This window comes from Lissotriton vulgaris, chromosome 3_1, assembly GCF_964263255.1.
Source record: "Lissotriton vulgaris chromosome 3_1, aLisVul1.2, whole genome shotgun sequence".
NCBI classification, from domain to species: Eukaryota; Metazoa; Chordata; class Amphibia; order Caudata; family Salamandridae; genus Lissotriton; species Lissotriton vulgaris.
The window spans coordinates 1841594906-1841605100 of record NC_141689.1 but is presented as its reverse complement, the minus strand read 5'-3'; positions in this window follow the sequence as shown (position 1 = coordinate 1841605100).

The following is a 10195-nucleotide window of genomic DNA, read 5'->3' as shown; positions in this document are numbered from 1 at the left end:
GTTCTTAAGGTCGATAACAGTGAAGGTGGTGGCAGTGGACGGGATGAGGGTCAGAATGGTGGTGATATCGGAGACTACAGGATATTGGGGTACAACCACTTTGTTAATCTCTCGTAAGTCGATGATGAAGCGGTACGCTTTCTCATCTCCTTCACCTTGCTTCTTAACAATAGGTAGAATTGGGCTGTTGCAGACGTTGCTAACTACCTCTTCAACCACTCCTGCATCCACCAGAGATTGAATGATCGCTACCAGTGCCTTCTCACCCTCTGGCGATATCCGATATTGCGGGAGTTTCGGGAGCATAGCGTCCTGTCGTACAGTTATGTGAATAGGATCAATCATCATTCGCCCCACATCAGAGTCATTTTTGGCCCACAGGTACGGAGGCAGGGTGTCAAGCAGGGACAGGTCAGCGTCAGTTATGGAGCACATGTGTCGTGGGGGACGGGATCTGGGCATGTCTGGGTTGTCGTACAGGATGACTCGTATTCCATCTGGGGAACACCTAATGGTAGCTCGAAAATGTTTCAGTAAGTCAATGCCCATAATGGCGTCAGGGGAGTTGGAGGAGAGTAGAAATGTCGCGTCAGTGGTGTTGTTTTCTAGGTCAAAGGTAATAGGTACGGACAGGGGGTTAGTGGAGGGCGTTCCATCAAAACCTATTCACGTTATGTGTGAGCCAGACAAGGGTGCCCTTGGAATCAGTCGTTTTGATAACACACTACGTGTCGCCCCAGTGTCTACCAAGAATGGAGACTCTGTACCCAGGACCTTAGCGGTGACATAAGGACCTTGCTGGTCAACACAGAGCTCGACTGGATCCCTCCCTTGCCCCTGGCAGTCCTATGCAAAATCGGGGGCATTTTCACCTTCGGATAGCTGATATTGGTTCTGTCGGGGACGGTCAAATGTGTTCAGTCTCCCTGATCTGTCATTGTTGGTGTCGTTGGGGTGCCCTCGTCCCTGTACTCTATTCCTCGGACCACCTGCCACATCCCTGGAATCCCTATTTCTATTCATCTCTAGCAAAACCGGACACTGGGATTTCCAATGGCCGAACCCTTTGCAGAAGGCGCATTGGTCATTGCTAATGTCTCTACGTCCAGTGTGGGGTGCTGGGGTGTGATCTTTAGGAGGTAGATCTCTGGGGGTGGTTGATTGGTAGTTCCCCCTTTGGTGTTCCCGTCCTACCGCTATACCCTGTATCTGGGCTATCATTACCCTTTCCTTTAAATCTTTCTTCTTTTTCTCGGACGCCCTATCATTCTCATTCTTTTGGTGCTCGTAATACTGAGCCATCTGAAGGATAGCTGCGGGTTTGGAGGCCCCCCAACTACTCTCACTCGTCTGCAGTTTTTGGGAGACTTCTTGTGTTAGGCCCTTTACATAATTTTGTACAAACAGGTGCTGTCCGGTTGCGGTGGTCATGTCTTGGCCACTGTAGTCGGAGAACACTGTCTCGAATCGGGAGAAGTATTCTGACACATCTTCCTGCGGTTTCTGTCGACAGGCCGTGACTATCGACCAATCTACCTTTCTTTCTGGGATCAGTGTCTTTAATTTCTGGACTAGTTTGTCTGGGAGTTCCAGTATGTCCTTCACTGGTTTCCTTCCTGGCTCTCGCTGTCTATCTAGTTTACCGAGTTGGTCCCAGGTATGTCCAAACAGATCCGTGTGGTCAGCCTTCCGGATTTGCTTCCACACGTCAGCTGGCAGGCATAACCCAAAGAACAAGTCAATGTCCGCTAAAGTCATTATTGTCGAACCCAAGGCAGTGCCTAATTCGGTATAATTCCGTCGGGTTCTTTCTTAAATCGGGCAGGGTTTGTTTGAAGGTTAGGATATCCTGTCGGTCCCATGGTTGGTAAACCCAATTGTACACAACCCTCCCTTTTGCATCTTCATTATTAATATCATCGCTTGTTCCCTTGCCACGTGGCGGGATCCAGTAAGGGGCCGCTTCTCTGATAGGCATCATAGTATTGGCTACTTCTACCGAGGTTGTTTCAGGGACTGTAACCTTGGCTTCTGGTTTTTGTTCCGTGAGGTGGCGGAAGACCTCAAGCATCTGCATGAAGAGTTCCGTCGCCTCACGTTCAGTCCCATCTCCAACATCAATCTTCCTATACAGCGTTGTTAGTTTAGCGGGACCCTTACTTTGATACCTATCTTCATATGCGTTCAGGGTGTAGTAGCTGAATCGCAAGATGAAATGCCGTCTGTAGTTGTCGGCATGTGAATTATATACGCTCATTGTATAATCTTCGCTCTCCCTTCGTTCTACTAATGTCTTTGCTATTTTGTCGATCCCATCCCGCTCATCTTTGCTCAACCTATTTAGTCTGGCTGGTGATTGTTTGCTAGCCTCGGGATCGTCTGACGAAGTTGTTAATGTGGCTGGTGCAGAGGCCGTGAGGGCTGGTGCACTAGCGCTAGGGTCACTTTCACTCACACTCAGGGCTTGCAGGCTTTGTTGGCTGGGAGCATATGGAGGGGGCATGTAGATGATTGGGGGACCTAGCAGTAACTCATCGTTTGCCCGTTGTTTGGAGGGCAATTCAGGGTAGAGCGCAGAGGGGGTCCTAACAGGACATTGGCCTGTCGACCCTGATTCTTGGTTTTGTGTAGCTTCCTTTCTTTCTTTTATTTCCTCTTCTAGTTGCTTTGCGGCCAGGTGGGCTGCCTTTCGTAATTCTTTCCCTATTTTTGCTTCTTCTCTTTTCTTTCGTTGTTCCGTTTCTTTGCGCCACATGCCGATACTGTCGAGCATAGTGGGCGTGGTCTTATTCTTCTGGAGCGCTATTTCTAATGTTTTTATTTTATTTTCATTAAAGGAACCTATCAGTGGCCACTGACTTTCAGGGTTCTTTTTTGTATATTTATGCCATAGTTTAGTGTAAGCTATAGCGACTAGTCCATACTTAGTGAACATGTCCTTATTAGGGGTGCCCTCCAGTGGAGCTGGATGGTTCATCTCTAATAAGCGGTCCGGGCTAAACAGGCTACCAACCAGTGGGGAGAAGATAGGCATGACGGATTACAACGGGGACAAAAGTCTGCACTACCTATCTTATCACGGCGGGCAAAGACTAGACAGAATATTTCTATTCTCCGTTGTTTGCCGGCGGTGAATACCTCAAACGAACCAATACCGAACAATCGGTCAATCAAAACAATCAGTGGGGAGAATAAGTGGGCACGAAAAGTTATCGTTACCTACTCTTTCTCTACCTGCAAAGAGAGACCTTGTTCTTCCCTGTTTGCAGACAAAGAATCTCCAGACAATAATCCACGAACGACAGTTCGGGAAACAGTGGGGGAGGAAGATAGGCACGACGGATTACAACGGGGACAAAAGTCTGCGTTACCTATCCTTCACTGTTTGCAAAGAGAGAGCCTGTTGTTTTCTCCGTTTGCAGACAGCGAATCTCCAGAGGTTTCAACAAAGCGTAATACTAGTATTATCCAAACAAAACAATCTTTTCTCAATTCGTCGTGTTTACACGACCTTACCCGGACCGCATGGACGGTTTCCTGTCCTCTGGATCCAGCGCCCGATCGTCCTCTCTCCTTCGTGATGCCCGTGGCACTCCTGATGGTTCCCAGTCAGGACCGTAGATCACTCGAGAGAGGTCTGTTCAGAACTAGTGAAGGTCGGATGATCGGCTGTCAGACGAGGGTCTATCGGACACGAGCTCTTCCCGATCGTTGCAGTCGTTCACTCTGTCATCGGGACCTCTCCCACTGGATCCACGTGTCGCTGATGGGCCCCACGCTTTGGGACGCCAATTGTGGAAAAAGGTAGGGCTAGGACCTTTCTCAAGATTTGCCCGGCGCTAACCGCCCTTGTACCATTCAAATTTACCAAGCAATGAGGCAGGCGCCGGAGACCAGAAGGCAGGAAACAGAAGTTTTATTCCGACGGAGCAGAACACATCAGATCAGACAACAAGGTATCGTCTCGAGGTGCTCTAACAGCCTCTCGGAGGCCTGGCCTCTTATACACTGGTTTATGGCATGTGACCTTTCTTTATTACAATCAGAACATTGTGACATAAAGAAAAAGACATCCCTGTAATCCTCGTGTCAATCCCACCCCCATATACCTTTACAATAGAGGTCCTCAACCCGCTGATAAGAGGAGGGGGTCATCACGCAGCTGAGTGTTTCGCCAAGTCTTAGGATGTGTGCGCCTGACCATATCCCAGGGGGGTGGGGAGGCCCTGATCAACAGCGTGTTCTTTGAAGAGGGGTGGCTCCATACAATGAGGGGCAGTAAATGGTATCTCCTGGCTTAGGCGATGGCCTCGGACCTGTGTGGTCAGTCGGACACGGGGTAGGGGGTCATCAATGGAGTGGTATTCATGTCGCGTGGACAATTGAGCTGAGGGAAGGTTTATCAACAGAGGGGCATTCATAGGAAGAGAGGAGGTGCTGGTCAGGCGCTGGTGTGACTCCCAAGGACAGGGTCATGCAGAAGGGTTATGCTCATGAGGAGGAGGGAGGGGGAGCCAGGGTGCGCAGAGGATGCTTGCTGGGTGAGAGGGGCGTTCTGGTGATCGATTGTGGACAAGGAGACCATGATACCTAAAATGGCTGTTGTGCATGTTGTACGTGGGTGACAAGCTGGCGCAGATGATGTTTAGCTCGCAAACTAAAATTCCACACAACAGTGAGGAAAGAACCTCTTCAGAAAATGAAGAGACCAAGTCAATATGTCCGCAGCTAAGAGCCTTAAATCAGGAGGGGTGGAGTGGCTCTCACAGGAATAGGAAATCACTGCAGAGGAGGAGAACATAAAACAAGAAATAATTATAATGCTTATCAAGGCAGGATATAACAAAATGAGTCAAAGTGTGCTATCCCATACTCACCAGCGAACATAAGGTAGGAAAGCTTGATACCTAAGGTCGTGGTCTCTTGAATAAACCAAAAGGTTTGTGCAAATGTTGCACCAAAAGAATAGGTCCCAAAATAAACAAAAAAGGGAAGTTCCAGGAATCTTTAGTGAGGGCAAGAAAAACTCAACAAGTCTTTCTAAGGAGTTCGTAGAGCAACAAAGTAAAGTCAGTAGCAACCCAAGTATCCGGGTAAGACTTTGGCGAAGGAACGATGCGTGATATTCAGGAATCTCTTCAAGTAGGTAAAAGCACCCAGCGAGTCACACGCAAAGGATCAGTGCATGTTATCCAGATGCTTCGGCACACAATGATTAGCACACGCGTTAGTTCGCGTAACACGCGTTGGTTCGTGTAAAGTTCTCAAACAACAAAAAAATTGGAAGGAAGCGTCTACCCGTTTTTCCACGGGAACGCCCAGTATCAGAGTTCAAGCCGCGTGCGCTTGATGCCGGGACAGGCAGCGCACACACGGGGGAGGGAATCACCCAAGTTCTCCAAGTAAGCCACTGTCGAACAGCAGCGACTCAGGGAGATTAATGGAAGGGGTGACGGAAGACAAGACTCAGCAGAATGCCGCAAAGGCGACAAACAAACACGCCGGCACACGAACCAGGAAGTTGCCAAACCAGGAGGGAATTCGTAGTCCAAAAGTTAAACGTATCTCCCAAAGTAGCGAAGCAGGAAAACAGGGAATCCAAAACAGGATACTGCAGGACTGAGCTGGAAAGCCAAGCGCCGCCATTACGTCTCTGATAGTTTAAGGACCTCCCCTGACATCAGGTGACTCAGCGCAAAGCAGTATGGGATAGCACATGGTTCAACCCCTTACAAGGCATTATGGTCTTTGTAGTGTTTGTCGTGTAGCCCTGGTTCGAGGTCTAACACTCGGACTCCCCCAAAACTTCACGGAAGAGCCTCTGTAGGGAGACAGCCATGTTGTTGCCTTCCATTTTGGATGGGACTCCTCGAACACGTATGTTATTTCGACGAGAGCGATTTTCGAGGTCCTCTGCATGTGCCTGTGTGTCAACTTGCTGCTCGCGGAGCCAGACCACTTCTTGTTGCAACTGTTCTACTTCTTCGCTTCTGGTTTGGTCTGCTTCCTCTACTGCCACCACTTGCTCCCCCAGGCCATCCACCTCTCACCGTAGTTCTCTGTGGTCCCCGGCCATGTCTTGCTTGAGAGTCTGAGAGTCTTCTCTCAGGGAGTTAAATAGGGACTCCAGAAAGGTTTTAGTAATGGGGGACTCACCATCGTCTTGTCCCGGGGGTGCTTTTGTTGCTGGCGGGGGCGTCGGACTCTTCTCTCCCTTGGAGGCACCTTTGGCTAACATTTCTGTGATGGTGCGTCCGCCTCTACGGTTCGTGTTAGCCATCACTCACTCAATACTCAGTTCGACCGACCCCGTAGCAGCTAAGGCTCTCCTATCTCGTAGCCGTCTGCCTGGTGCGCTGACTACGCTGGTTGGGGTCCGCGCACCCCTGGTAGCAGGCAAGAATCCTGTGCCTGCTGCGCCCCTGGGTTGTGCGTGGGCCACCGGGCTCAGCACCACCCTGCTCTGCACCTCTTCTCTGCACGTAGCCTGCCCCTGCTAATAGGTGGGTGTCCCGACCCCAACATCCGGGGCCCGCACCGCGTGGTGGTAGAGCGTCTGTCTCTCACCTCATGCTCTGGGAGCAATCAAGGCCCAAATCAAGTACTGGGCTAACTCTGCTGCTTGCTCCTGACCTGCGTAGGCCGCGTCCGTCGCCCCACGCTGTCGCTGCCTCTCAACGTGCCGTCTGTGCTCCGGGCCGGTCGCTCGCCGTCCGGTGTGCGGGAGAAGGGGGAGCACGTGCTTCTCTGCTCCCGGTGATAGCTCTGTGGGTCGTGTGGTGCCTGGGAAGGCCCTGTCGGATCCCCGGACCTCCACGTCTCTAGGGGGGGTGGCGGCACACACCTCGCAGTGCTCACAGCGGCTGTTGGGGTCACCACCGCCCCCGCGTCCCGGTGTTGACCGCGGGCCGGCACAGGCCCCAAATCACGGAGTTCGATTTCCGCAGTCGCCTGGACCTGGGCTTGGTGCATTGCCAATCCGCAGCCCGAATGCCCCCTGAATCTTATCTGGGTGGGCGTGGGCAGCCGGGGGCGGTCGCGCCACCACAGGTGGCCGCCCTGATTGTGTGCCCGTCCCTCCGAGCCTCCGCGGGGGAGCCGCACTCCGGCTCGCGGTAGTCCCCACAACCGGGGCCTCGATTTTCGCGCCGGCAGTCTAGAGGCCCCGGCAGGCGCATGCCGCTTCTCGCGACACCTTTCGACCCCACTACCTTCAGGGTTGGGCTTCGCCGCCCGGGTCTCTGGTGCCGCCGCCGCTGCTTCCCTCTGGGATGCGCTAGGCTCCGGGGACCTCCCGCGGCTGCGGCGGGAATCTCTCTCCGCCCAGGTCTGGCCGCCAGTGCGCTGGGCCCACCAGGTCCTCCACTCCTGCGGGGCAATCCCCACTGCCTCTGTCTCTGCTTGCCGCCGCCGATGGTAAGGCTCACCGCCTTTGTGTCTGCCACGGGATCTCAATTGGCAATCCTCTGGGAGTTTCTGGCGGCTGCTGCGCGGGGCCGGCTCCACTCGTCCTTGTCCACCATTTTCTCCTGTCGGCCGTAGGGTTGCCGCTGTGTGAGGGAGGCGTCCCAGGGCCAATGCATCTGCTGCTTCACTGTAAAGGGGGTCTGGCCGTCACCTCGATAGCTGGAGGAGGCAGGTACCTGCAATTTTAGGGGGTACATGCGATTTGTGGACTACTTAGGGGATCAGGGCCGGGGAGCCACATGGACCTGCGTCTGATCAGGTCGCCATCTTGGCCACGCCCCCTCCTATGCTTTATAAAGTAAAATGTGTGCAGTCTATGTCTAGGAGTTGGTTGGGTTGTGAGGGAGTCCGTCCGCTGCTTTTGTTTGCTTTGTCTGCTCTATATCTTTATCAGCATCCTAACTTAGTCTTGATATGCATCCCTGCTTATTGTGCTATTGCTGTTATTAGGGGCTAGGTAGGCTAGTCATTGTTATGGGTGTGAGACAAAGCTGTTAGGATCTCAGCCCTGCCGTTAGCGATAGGAATCATGCGAAGACCTAGTGTGTCTTCCCTATAAAGTGCTACACTTTCTGCTTTTGCCCAAGTGAGCATTCAGCGTCTCCACATTGTAATGTGTGGGGGATGTGGGGCTTTCCACTTTTTTGGTGATCAGTCTCTTTGCTACCACAATTCCTAGAGCTAGAAATCGGGAGGTAACTTTGTTGTTACGATTTCTGTGGTATAGATGTAGTATATATGTGGGCCATTCTGGGAAGAGGTCTCTACCCATGCCGTTCGCCAGGTCCTCTGCTACTGCTCTCCAATATTTGGTCAGTGTGGGGCACTCCCAAAGCATGTGTAGTAGGTCCGCATCCGTGAGTGAACATCTGGGACATTTTGCCTCTTAGCGGCTGAAATATTGGTTAATCTTTGCAGGCGTGAGGTATGGTCTCTGTATGATGAAGAATTGAATCTGGCATAAGCGTGTGGTTCTAGGGATATTTGTGGTGCTCTGTAAAACCAGGGTCCATTCTGTATTTGAAAGCTGACAGCCTATCTCGGTCTCCCTGTTTTGCTTAAATTGCGTCAGGTCAGTGGCTGTATGTTATTGTAACAAGGCTGCGAACCATTTGGTCAAGTGCCCTCCTTGGCCCATGATGTGTACATATTGCACTGTGAGGTGCATGGCTGGTTCTGTAGTCAAATCGCCCCATTTGGTAGTTAGTGCTGCCATGAGAGAACGGTGTAATAGGAATTGTCCAGTGGGCAATTCCTCTTCTTCCACGAGTGCAGTATATGGCTGTAACGCCCCTTCACAGTATATGTCTCCGATGTCTAGGATTCCTGCGTCTTGCCATTGCTGTAATTCTGCTGCAGAGGTGACTATATTGCCGCTAGGAGTACCCTCCAATGGGAGGGTGGGGGCATATGGAGTGGATGTACGAGTTATGTATAGCGCTCTGTGTAAGTATTTGTGCTCCACACACAGCATTAATGAGTCTGGGAGTTTAGCTTTGGCGCAGGGATGAAAAATATTCCGCTGCTCTGGGAGCCGCACGGGCAGGAGTGTGGTCACTGTATCCTCTCTATGTCTGTCTGCTAACCACCAGGCTATCAACTGCAGTTGGGCAGCCAGTTAATATTATTCCAGATTTACTGGTAAATACAGCTTTCTAATTGCTACTCGATGTCTTGAGTTTCCCCATATAAAGTCTTTGATCAGGCTCTCTAATGGGTCGGAAGTAGGATGGGGGTACGTATAGTGGGAGGTTCGTAAAGTAGTATAAAAGCCGGGGGAGGATTACCTTTTTGTCAGTGCCACCCTTTCCGTTATTGATAGTGGCAGGGTTTCCCAGAAGGCCGTTTGGGACCTCACTGTGGCTTTGCCTAGGTTTCCATCTAGCAGATCTGGTGGACTGAGGTTAATGCGTATTCCGAGATAGCAGAATCGGATTGTGCACCATTTAACTCGCTCTCCGTTTAGCATGTAATTCGGGTCTGCATTGCTTTCGCTAAAGGAGTACAGGCTGGATTTGGAGACATTTACCTTAAGTCCGGATATATTAGAGAATCTGTCCAGTGTGTGTCACAGGTATTCAGCGGATGTCTCTTATGTGAAGAATCAGATCACCTGTGTACAGTGATATAACATGTGTGCCATCCCGAAGGTGTTGCCTTCTCTTATTTCCGATCTGAGGATTTCTGCAAGTGGCTCAATTGCTAAGGCAAAGAGCAGTGGGGAGAGGGGGAATCCATGTCTGGTCCCTCTGCATATCTTTACCGGTTCCGACACATAGGGGCCTATTTTTACCCTTACCGTTGGCACGTCGTATAGCAGTCGAACCATGTTAAGGAAATAATCCCCTTGTTTTTATTTTTTTAATATCGCAAAGAGAAACCCTCATTCTAATGAATCGAAAGCCTTCTCAAGGTCTAAGATCAGCCATCCTGAATGTGGTCAGTGACTGTGCGAGGAAGTAGCTAGTTTGAAGAAGCGTCTCAAGTTTAATAAGGTGATCCTGGGGGGGGGGGGGGGGGGGGGGGGGTGTACAAATCCATTCTGATCTGCGTGCACTAATAAGGGTACTTTGCCTGGCTTGGGTAGGGATACCAATCTCGCTTCCCGCTTGGATGGGGGGAGCCTCTGTGCGTTAATTGGTTCTGTGTATAATGCGTGTAGGTGAGGCAGTAGTGTTGTGGCATAAGCTTTATAGAATTCTGTTGGGGACCATCAGACCAACAAATC